This window comes from Eulemur rufifrons, chromosome 7, assembly GCF_041146395.1.
Source record: "Eulemur rufifrons isolate Redbay chromosome 7, OSU_ERuf_1, whole genome shotgun sequence".
Classification (NCBI taxonomy): domain Eukaryota; kingdom Metazoa; phylum Chordata; class Mammalia; order Primates; family Lemuridae; genus Eulemur; species Eulemur rufifrons.
This window is the reverse complement of record NC_090989.1, coordinates 277,214,585-277,226,778: the sequence shown is the minus strand read 5'-3', so window position 1 is coordinate 277,226,778 and position 12,194 is coordinate 277,214,585. Positions and strand designations below refer to the sequence as shown.

At 39.1% G+C, this 12,194-nt stretch overlaps 1 protein-coding gene and 1 pseudogene across 9 annotated transcripts in view; one reads left to right on the top strand and one right to left on the bottom strand.

Moving 5' to 3' along the window:
* MAPKAP1 (MAPK associated protein 1) overlaps positions 1-12,194 on the top strand; it is a 237,538-nt gene that overhangs the window by 123,552 nt on the left and 101,792 nt on the right. The window lies entirely within an intron of this gene.
* Positions 5,107-5,219, bottom strand: LOC138388665 (U2 spliceosomal RNA; annotated as a pseudogene).

Genomic DNA, 12,194 nt, shown 5'->3' with positions numbered 1-12,194 from the left:
TCTAGCATTTCGATTTTGGTTTTATCAAATGAATGATATTTGGCATCTGGAGAGTCCACTTGTAATAATGATAACTTCCAGAGAGATATTGGGGACAACATTAGCATTATATTTCTGTCCTCTGCACCTAAGCTAAATACAGACTGCTTTGCAGTAGCCGGTTGTGTAAGATAGATCTCTGAATGACATATCTGGAACCAGGCCTATGGAAATACTGGTGCACTTGGAGCCTGGGAAGCAGAACTTCTGGGTTCGCCACCTTCTCTTCAAGGATTACAAACAAAATGAAAATGTGCATTGTGGCCACTTCTCTTTTGTGACTTAAAGTACTTTGCTCTCCAGCTTTGTTCAGATCAAATTTGATTTTTCTTCTCAATTGCCTTCCTTTAGATTGAGCAGACATTCTTAACCTTTTTTGTGCCTTTGTCAGTCTGGTAAAACCTATAAATCCTTCTCAGAAAAGCGTGTGTAAATGCATAAAATAAAATTCACTGGAATATAAAAGAATTCTGTTATATTTAAAGTTATCAAATTATTAAACAAATTTGTGATATAATATGTAAGGCTTTACTAATAGATTAAATAACAACATCCAGCTGCAGATCTCACAATAACTCTTCAGGTCTGTTATTACTAAATGGTGATGAGCATAAATGTCTTTGAGAAATCTGCAACAACTGTAACATGCTGTGGTGTTAGCTGTGATTTCTGCTCCTGACAGAGTCACTGGCACTGTTACTACTACTGTGATTTGTTGCCTACACTTATGATTCAAGGAAATGCAAAATATGAGAAGTTAGTGAAAATAAAAATGTAATTTTTTTCCATTCAAGTCTACAGAGCTCCTCAGTTTTATCCACACGTCCCAATTGTGAAGGGAAAACCTGCAGCATTTAGGCTGCCCTCTGGAACTAAGCTTTTCTGACCTGGGCCTCAGCAGTCCCTTTCCTAGCCATCTCCTGAGAACAATAGCGATCCCTCTGGCACCCCCTGCTGTTAGTAACCAGCAAATTCACTATCCGAAAGAGGGATTGTTTTAAAGAACTTAATCCCCTGTCTCTTTAAAATATTAAAAATATTGATATATTGCCTTTGTTTGAGATTTTTACTGAAAATAGGATTATGCTACATATGATATGAGTATTTTGGGTCTTTCTACCTGGGAGCAAAGAAAGAATACCTGAGTGCCTGGGGGTGAGCTAGGGAATGGCTCCTTAAGCTTTCGAAATAGCTATTTCATCCCTACTGTGAGGACAAGTTTGGCGTATATAACAGCAAATTTTTTCCTGCTTTTTCATTTCAGATGCACTAAAACAACAACTTTAAAGAATATTCAAAATAATTTAAAAATTATCCAATGATCCCTTCACCCTAATATAAAACTTTTTATAATTTTGTATAATTACTTCCATGTGTATATAATACAATTTCACTTCTAACATACTTATATCTTGTGTTATTTTTACTTAGCATATTAGAAATATTTCAACATTCGTAATTTCTACAGCCTATATTTATTATGTGCCAGGGATCTAGACAGAGACACCCCTACCCTCGTGGAGCTTATCTACTGGGGACACAGTTGCCAAATAAATCATTAAAATGTGATAAACATAAAAGTATATGGGGTGCAATGGAAGCCTATCACAGAATATTTAGATTGTTTCCTTGTTTGTTTTTAATAAGTAATTCTCTAATGATAGTCATTATCTATACACCTTTTATTTCTGTTGAATAACTTCCTTAGGATCATTTCCTGTGAGTAGGATTATTGGTCAGAGGGTAGAAACATGTTTAGACTTTCACTTTTTATTGACAAAAGATGTACCAATTTACGATACTACCAACAGAATTCATAAGATCATTTTTTTCAGTCTTACCATTATAAGGTATCATTAGAAGTTTTTTTCCTACTTCAAAGGATGTTTAAAGATGTATACAGTAGCATTTCAATAGTTTTTACTTGCATTTTTATTACCATAGTGACTAGAAGAATTTTTTCTACGTAATTGTTAACACGTGTTTATAGTCTTTTGCACTCAGAGTCCTTTATAAAGCAAAAGCTTTCAAATCCATGGTTTCCAATAGGATGGCTTTGGGGCTGGGATAGATAAACCTTTCCAGGAGAGGCATCTAAGACTACACAGCGTCTGGCTATGAACTCTGCCTTCTGGAGAATGGGGGAAGGGGGGAAAGCAGAGAGTAACAACAACCGCTTTAAACTTAATACTCTTTTTTTCCTCCTGAATTACTCCCATCCCTAAGCTCCCACTCCCAAACACACACATACCTCAGTCAATCGTTTTTCTATTTTAAAGTTCAAGAGAGTTTATTTGACATGTCTGGAGTGTTTCTGAAAACACGAGGTAAAGTGAAATCTTTATATGTGAGCATTTAGAACAAAAGTGTCAATAAATTTTCTGTCTTTTCTTTTTCTCAGTTGTCTGATGAAATAGTGCAGATTACTGACCATTTGCCCTGTGCATATTTTCTAGGTTCAGCAATCTCCATTCACCTTTCTGGTCTATATTCTAAATTAGTAAAGCTTCTCATGCAAATGCAGGACAGAGCAGACCTTCCGGAGCCTCCAGGGATGTGTCTAAAATTTTAGAGAGGGAAATCCCAGCAAAATAAGTGTAGCTATAACTCCTTCTCCTCTTCATTTCCCTCCTTTCCTCCTTGCATCTGTCTCCCAGTAGAGAAGGGACAGGAAATTGTGGGAAGACACTGAACTGTAACAGAAAGAAGAAAGTAGGTTTGACAATATGGAGTGAACTAAGATTTACTGAAGGCCAACTATGCATATGTTATCTCATTTAATCTCACAATAGCCCAGTTTTTATTATGACCAATTTAGAGATTTGGAAACTGAGGCTGAGCAGTATTGTTCTAAGGCCTTGATTTGACCCCATACCTGACTTTAAAGTCTATGCCCTTTCCAACACTCTGTTGAGAGGCTAGTGCTGGAGAATGGGGTTGGTTTAATCAGTCAAATGAATCTTACTGTCTTCAGGCAGACCTTCAGCTACTACTGTAGAGCAGTAGGTAAGAGCATGGTGGGGTCTGGAGCCAGACTGTTTGGGTGCCAATGCTGACCTTGCCCTTACTAGTGTGTGTGATCCTGGATGAATTACTTTTCTATGGCTCAGTTAAATGGGGATGATAATAATAACTCCTACCTCACAGATTGGTTGTAAAGATTGAATGAGTTAACATATGCAGAACACTTAGAACAGTACCTGGCATATATAAGCATTATCTAAGTGTTAGCTCCTATTATTATAATAATAAAACAGGCCGGGCGCGGTGGCTCACGCCTGTAATCCTAGCACTCTGGGAGGCCGAGGTGGGCGGATCGTTTGAGCTCAGGAGTTCGAGACCAGCCTGAGCAAGAGCGAGACCCCATCTCTACTAAAAATAGAAAGAAATTATATGGACAGCTAAAAATATATATAGAAAAAAATTAGCCGGGCATGGTGGCGCATGCCTGTAGTCCCAGCTACTCGGGAGGCTGAGGCAGTAGGATCGCTTGAGCTCAGGAGTTTGAGGTTGCTGTGAGCTAGGCTGACGCCACGGCACTCACTCTAGCCTGGGCAACAGAGTGAGACTCTGTCTCAAAAAAAAAATAATAATAATAATAATAAAACAATCCTTCGAGAGGCGGAACTAAATTGTCCGTGCCCATAACACCCATCATAGCTCCATTACTTGGATAGGTAATTCCACAAGTATTTCTTGAACGGGTAACTGAATAAGATCTCTTTGCTGCTACTATATTTTTTTTCTTCCCCTACTTTCTGTTTTATAGCAGAGGAGGGACAGAATTTAGGGGGACATTGCCCAACTGGACTGAAAAAGCTAACTTTCACTGAACCTGGTTAGGGGGTAAACATTGGGGATCTGCAGACTTTCAAATTAGTCCTCTTATGAGCAGACATCCGCTAAGATAGTAGCAAGACCATAAACTCCTTACAAACTGGGAGGGTACAGTCTTATTTATCTCTGTATCCTTAACTTCTTTCACAGGGCTTTGTAGAGATACCTTTGTAGGTGTCTGTGGGCTGCCAGGAGGACCCTTGGTGAAGCACTTTGTCCCATCTCTCTTTCTGAGCCCTCCTACCCTCGTCTGCAACCCTGTCTTTGCCTTTTGAACACCAGGTTGCCTTTTGTCCTTCAGAGACCCTCATATCTCCTTCCCAGGAGGCTGCAGTATACCATCCTTTCCCTCTAAATGAGGCAGCACAGGCTTTTAGACGAACCTGGGTTCAACTCTCAGCTTCACTAGTGACTTGCTACATGACCGTAGGCAACTTTTTACTTACCTTTTAAGTCTCAGTTTAGTCACCTGTAAAATACGGATAATAGTAACTACCTCATGGAATTGTCATGAGGAATTTTCTTAAATATAAACAATGTGCAGAATTCTTTTAAGGAAAATAAATTCTCCTGAAGCTTCAATGTTTACCCAAATTGTTTTATTATAGTGTTCCTCCAATACATACAAATGTAAAGTTCTAGCTGTAAAGTTCTATCTATAAAGTTCTATAATATTCTAGCTATAAATTCCATGTTTTTATACAATCTAAGCAAAATTACAAATTAAATGCAAATAAAACTATAACATTAATAAAATACAAATGAATGACTTTAATGCAACAGATGATGTCTTACTAAAATTAAACATTGCTGATGTTGGGTTTAATGAGTATTAAATGTTTTACTTGTCAACTGAGTCTTTTGATTTTCAGAAGAAACACCTTGATTACCATATCATTTGTCCTTTTAAACAATGAATATATTTTTAACTACTAGTCCATTATTTTAATGGGCCAATTGATTTATAGTGTATCTCCCCAAAATTCTTTCAATATTTTTTTTTAATTTTAGAATATTATGGGGGTACAAATATTTTGGTTACATGAATTGCTTTTGTACAGCAAAACTTTGAGTCAAAGTTATAAGTGTGCCCATCACCCAGATAGTGTGCATTGTACCTGTTAGGTGTGATTTTACCCATCCCCTTCTTCCTCTCCCACCTGCTTGATTTCCATTGAGTTTTACTTCCATATGTGCACATCAGTGCTAATTGATTAGTTCCAATTTAATAACGAGTACTTGTGGTATTTGTTTTTCCATTCTTGCAATACTTCACGTATCAGATATTAAACTGACATGAACAGATACTACACTTGATCTCAGCCAAAAAGCCGAGAAGCGATTCCCCAAAAATTTAAATGTTCTTTTCTGGAAAACTCTTCTTTGCATTTGTCCCACCATACTTTCTGCTAGTATGACCAGTTCCTGTCAGTTTGCTCAGGACTTTCCCTGTTTCAAAACTGAAAATCCCATATCCAGGAACACTCCCTACCCCTATCCCAGGTAAACCAGGATGGTTGGTCACCCTATTTTCCCCTGTTGTAGATTGGTCTGTACATACTGTAGGTAGGTTCTCTGCCTGATTAATACTTGTGCACAGTGCGTGACTTGGCACTGAAGAGCACAAATTCTTCAGAGATCAGCAACCCTATTCTATGCCATAGAGAACCTTGTATGCACTGAATTCTCTCACCCTTTTTCTCTATGCAACAAACAATTTTTGCATGCAGCTTGTCGTGATGCCATCTGACCTTTACTAAGTCTGTGAAGTTAAATAACTAGCTGCTGGAACATGCAGCCTCCCCACATCTCACCAGCTTATCCCAGGGGTTGGCAAACTTTTTCTGTAAAGGGCTAGATAGTAAATATTTTAGACTTACGGGCCACGTAGTTTCTCCAACTCAGCTCTGCCATTGTAGTATTTTAAAGTAGCCACAGACTGTACATGGACAAATGGACATGGACTAGATCTGTTCATCACCCCTGGCTTATCCCAGTAAGTCTATTTCTTATTCACATCTGTCTGATGAGGGCCAGGTGTCTCTCCTGGGTATTTTTCCTCTAAGCAATGACTCGGGGCTCCCTCAGCTGGGTGGAGAATGGAGAACATGGAAGATTGAGAGTGGCCTACATCTATGTCTATCTTATATACACACAGCAATATATGTAATATATATGGTGATATATATAGCTTTGCTTTTAATTCAGTGAAAATCATGTATAGATGTCCATCTATGTGTGGTGTGTGTATATATGTATATAGATATACATCTATACATATCTATGATTTTTATTCAACTAAAATCAAATTCTTATATTTTTTAAGTTAATTAATTATTTTTTTGGAGACAGAGTCTTGCTGTGTCACCCATGCCAGAGTGCAGTGGTGGTATCGTAGCTCACTATAGCCTTGAACTCCTGGGCTCAAGTGATCCTCCTGCCTCAGCTTCCCAAGTAGCAGGGACTACAGGCATGCACTACCACACCTGGCTTATTTTTCTATTTTTTGTAAAGACAGGATCTCACTATGTTGCCCAGGCTGGTCTTGAACTCCTGGCCTCAAGCGATCCTCCTGCCATGGCCTTCCAAAGTGCTGAGATTATAGGTATGAGCTACTGTATTTGGCCTAAAATCAGAATTCTCAATTCTGAAACTTAGCCTATGAATTAATCTGTTGACTCCTGGAGGTCCTAGAACCTCAGGAAGTACTGCTGAAAGCATTAAAATATTAGGTCAGACCGTGGTATCCAGGAAGTATTACATGGTTGCTATTCTTATTATTTCTGTCAGAAATTTATCAGTCTGAATAATTCATATTAAGGTGTGAATGGGTTTAACCTTCCTTTGGGTTATTTTTTATTACATAATTAATATGTGTCCATTATAGCAAAATTAGAAAATATGTCTGTTTCTTCATGCAAAAGAAAGTTTTTTTTTTTTTTGAGACAGAGTCTCACTCTGTTGCCCAGGCTAGAGTGAGTACCATGGCGTCAGCCTAGCTCACAGCAACCTCAAACTCCTGGGCTCAAGTGATCCTCCTGTCTCAGCCTCCCGAGTAGCTGGGACTACAGGCATGCACCACCATGCCCGGCTAATTTTTTTTTCTATATATATATTTTAGCTGTCCATATAATTTCTTTCTATTTTTAGTAGAGATGGGGTCTCGCTCTTGCTCAGGCTGGTCTTGAACTCCTGAGCTCAAACGATCCGCCCACCTCGGCCTCCCAGAGTGCTAGGATTACAGGCGTGAGCCACCGCGCCCGGCCCAAAAGAAAGTTTTACATGTCCCTTCATTCTATCATGCGAGGATAGTGAATTATTATATTTTATAATTATTTACATTTTAACAGAGGAACTAATTGACTTAAATGAACCCCTAATTGAAAAAGTGTTCTGTGGAAGGAAAGTGAAGTCAGATGTCTTCTGATGTTCTTACAACATCAGGGCTATATCTCGCCTTCCCCTCCGGGGCCCTTGGCCCTGGAAATAGAGTTGTTCTTGTTTGGGGAAAGAGAATAGATTACTCTAACAACTTGCAAATTAGGAGCCTGCTAATGGAAACTGCCTCCTTTACCAAATCTGCAAGTGGATTTCTAAGCTGTTCATTGCTCTTGATTGATTTTGGATGTTTATGTAAATAGGAGTCCCTAACTTGCTGACTGCTAGCCTCTTTGAGCCTAAGAATTGAAGATGTTTGTATGTCAGGAATGTAGGAGGGGAAACGTAGGAGGTGGGAATAATGAGAGGGTTTGGGTCTGGCTCCTAAAACCATATGAAGAGCTGGATCACAGATGGTGCTCAACATCTAGAGAAGTGCTCCTTGCCAGCAGTGACCAAACCAAGGCTTGCTGTTCCTTTAGACACAGTAAGTAGGACAAGATCTTGAGTAAGCTAGGTGCTTCTCAAGGGGAGGGTCCTGCCTTGTGCATCTCCTTCTTCCATTCCCCAGCATAGGGCTAATTTAGTCAGAATTTGTGAAACTGAATTGAGTTAAAAAATGGCAATGACAAAAGCACCTGTGGTGATGTCAGTACAGTATATGTGTTTACATTAAAGTTTCACACTGGGTTCGTACTCTGGAGTGAGGAAGAAGGGCTTTAAGGGAAGGAAAGTCAAGGCCAATAAAATGGACAGAATCCCCCTTGATCAGAAGTCAGTAAGAACAATTAAACTGCCGTTCTATACACGTTTCCCTTAAAATGTTTAATATATTAGAGAAGCATGGGGAAGGAACAGTTGTAACTAACAGCTGCAGAGCAAATAGAATCCATTTAGGGTTTTACTGTTTGGGTAAGCGGCCATCAGGTAGACAGTGGAAGGTCTTATTCTAGAAGCTGGGCTGCCTTGGGCAGTGGTGGCCCAGAGGGCTCCCAGAGGCTGCCTAGGCTTCTCTTGGCTCTGCATAAAGGGAAAGGCGAGCTGCTCCCTTAAGAGACATGCCCTAGAGTCATTGCTCTTTACCGTATGAGGGCTTTTCAAGAGGGCTTTTCAAAAGTGTCGGTAGTTTTCTTTACCCTCTTGATGGTATCTCCAGAGTACACCCCAAGTGACCAGACCTTTATTAAAGGGTGTCATTAGCTTTAGGCCTCTCCTTCTCTTATGTGATATTGCCTGTGATCTATAGAAAATGAAAATAAAAAAAGGGAAAAGATCATTTTTGCACACTCATTCAGTCTCATGCCTCTAGTAGACATTACTCATTTATTCCTTATAAGCAATTTATTTTTATTTTTATAAGCTGAGGGTCTGACACAGGTAGTTACTTACCCAAGGTCATACTGTTTGATAAGGGACAGAGCTGAAAGAGGATAAGGAAAAAAAAGAAGATGCCTGTATTCTTTGTAGCTAGGCCTGACAGTATGGGTATAAATTATCCTAGTTCTTTATTGTTTGCTTGAGTCATAGAGGACCAACTGTGTGTTGTTTCTTTTCATTCCGTTGTATTAGCAAACATTTTCATTGTCCAGATTGTCCTCGTGTATGGAAATGTAACATATGCAGCCTGTTTAATTTTGTATTTGTAAATCTGACTTGATTTCCTTTTTGGCAACAGCTACTATCTAGAGAAAAGAAAAGATTTTTCTTTGTGTCTGTTTAAAGTGACAGAAATATTGGAGCAAGTAATAAAGATGGAAAGCATTAATTACATACTTCTAAGAATTTAAAGGTCAGACAAGCTAAATATGTATGTTTGCTTACTGGAATGTCTGTTGAAATTGTGCCAGGATACGCTTTGTTCCTACCATGAAAGCACACATTTTAGATAACCATCAACTTGCTTTGGTATCCAAAAATCATACCAGATTGTTGCTTTAGTTATTATATATATTAAAAGTTTAGGACTCACATTTCTGATGTTAATGTGATTTGTTTCATGATACACCCCCTTTGGCCATGTTTAGTTACTATGTCTCATTTTGATTTCCTCTGTTCCCCCCTCAGCTTATGTTGGAGTCTGTCAGCTGCTGCTATGTACATGTCAGGCTAGTGACTTGGAATGTTTATTAATACAATGTCAGTCTTGCTGTTGAAAAAACCGTGATGCTTCTCAGAAGGTTGCAATAGAATGAAGCATTTGATTTCCAGATCCTGTCTGCACTGCATGGTGAATACATTCTCAGATGTTATGCAGTTCACTGACCTGACAGTTATAGAACCCCGCCTGGGACCCCATTTCAGCAGGACATATTTGAACAGAAACAGTTTGCAAAACTTTACACACTTAAACTCCTGCCAAGGCAAACTGTTAGCCACTTGAGTTTGTTATAAATACCCAGTGGCAGTGGTTGGAAGTAGCCCACGGTGTGTTTTATATTCTGAACTGAATGTGAATGTCTTTGCGGTTATATAGAGTAGTAAATAATTGAGTTTGATTAGGGAGAGGGACCTCATTATCCCCCACCTGTGCCCAGCTGGAAGGGGAGGGTCGAAATGAAGCCATTAGCTGTCTCTCTTACTGGCATCTCAAAGAGCTCAAATACATCTGTGTCTTATTTTCTTTTCTGGCACAATCAGTCGAGCAAGCTAAGCAGGCATGACCGGATTTGGCAAGTCCCAAGGACTCTGGCAAAGATACACAAGGAGAAGGCGGAGGGCAGTCATTTTGGCTTCTCACTGCCCATTAGTCTAGCGAGTTATGTTTTTGGAAAATGTCTGTTTTGAAACAGAGTACTTTGTCCAATGTCAAACATCACATGCTCACACAATACACTTTGATCTTCAAAAAAAATTTTGTTAGTGCAAGGGGAAACAAAATGTGGCATTCACACTAGTGTGAACTCTTTTTATGGATAAAGTAACACCCAAAGGACTTGCTTTAAAGCAGGCATGCCGCAGTTATTACAAGGCTTTCTCTTGCTCATATATTTTCATTTTCTACCTTGAAATGCTAGAGAATGAACATGCGTGGAATTGGGACCAGAGCAGGTTAGGAACTAGAGTGTGTCTTCATAACTGTTACGAACTAGTCAAGACCAGAGAATCAAATACTACTCCTAACACCCTTTTCTACTTCTGCAAACTGAGACTGTGACTTATGAAATCATGACATTCTCCAAGTCCTTCTTAAAAAGGATCTTGTAGGTCATATGGTTAGTCTATGGGCCAGGATATTTATAATCAAACTGAATTTGTTACAGTAGAAGTTGAACTTTTTTCACAAATTGGTTGGTGGTTCCAGGCTGGAGGATGTGCTCTCCGGAAGTCTCGTCTTTCCCTGAGTCCCTAAGGCTCTTTTCTAGGTTAAGCTATACAGGGGTTAGAAACACAGGCTTTGAAGTCTAGCCAACCTGGGTTCAAGTCCTGGCTCCTCCAGGACCTTGCTGTGTAACTTATGATTAACTTATATAACTCCAGGTAAGTGTCTCAACCTTGCCAAACCCCTCTGTTTTCTCTGTTATCAAAATGGGACTGATAATAGCACCTACCTTTTCTGGGAGAATGAAATAAACAAAGTAAGTGCTCAATAAATGTTGACCATTGTCATTATCTCATCATTATATATCACTTCTTTGTACATATGAAAACATATATATGTTACTATAAGATATAAACTGTTGCTTATTTAGCATTTATTATATGACAGGTGTTATGGTCAATACTCTAGAAGTATTTCACCTTTCACAACAATCTTACAATCTAAGAATTATTATTATTCCCATTTCATAGATGAGAAAATGAAGTTAGAGTGATAATGTTGTTATCCAAGGAAGGCAGAGCTGGGACTCCAAACCAAACCACTTTATTCTAGAGCTTGCTGGGCTCTGCTGCCTTCTGGTATTGCTACCATCTTTCTTAGCATGCTATAGAGCTAAATAATGGCTGTATTTTGATGCATCATCTCCACTAAGAAGCTTCCCTGACCCCCACACCCCCATGTAGCTGGGTTCAGTGCCCCTGTGTTTCAGCAGCACTCTGAACTTACCTTCGTCTTTGTGCTTGTCTCACAGAGCTATAATTAATTGTTGGCTTCTTTGTCTTTCTCTCCTACCGGACTGTGCTATTTGGGTTAGGGACCATATTGTTGATTTCTGAATCCAAAATAGGATCTTTAATAGATGAGTAACCTCAGGTAAATTCTCTAATGCCTCCAAACTCTGTTTCTGTAAAATGGGTATAATATTAGTACTATTTTAGGATTGAATGAGTTAATACAGACTTTTTTTAAAAGCTTAAAACAGTACCTGGCACATCATAAGTGTTCAATAAATAGTAGCTACTGCTATTGCAATTTTTTAAACAGTGAACAACTTGTACAAATCAAAAATCTCTTAATAAATCTCATTGAATTTCTCTATACCACGGCCATGATTTTTGACTTCCTTCATCACCATCCAAAGCCAATGAGTTAAGCCACGATGGAGCATACCTGTGTCTGTGGTTTACTTTGTCAAAACGAAAAGCTTTGAAAACTGAGCCCAAAGTGTTCTCCTTTTAGCTCTTGGGAGGTTTTGATGCCTGGGGCAGAGGCTGCTCACTGACAATACCCCTGAATGTTGCCACCAAGCCCAGCAAATTGCACATTTTAATGTCCCTGTGTTACCAATTACAGACAGTGAGTGTTGAGACCCATTCCCCCAAATAAGAAATCTTTGCTTAGGAGGTAGGAGAGAGAGGGGCTGAATGAGGCTTTCTCTTGGGTTGATGACTTGGGATAAGGGAACAAAAGAGAACTATAACATTGGTAAACTCCATTTACTATTTGCCAGCCTTAGTGCCAGGTGCCTGGCATTCATTGTCTATTTTATCCTCATGACAATTCTTTAGGGAAGTATCCTCCTTATTTCATGAATGCAGCTGAGGTTCCCATATGTTAAGCA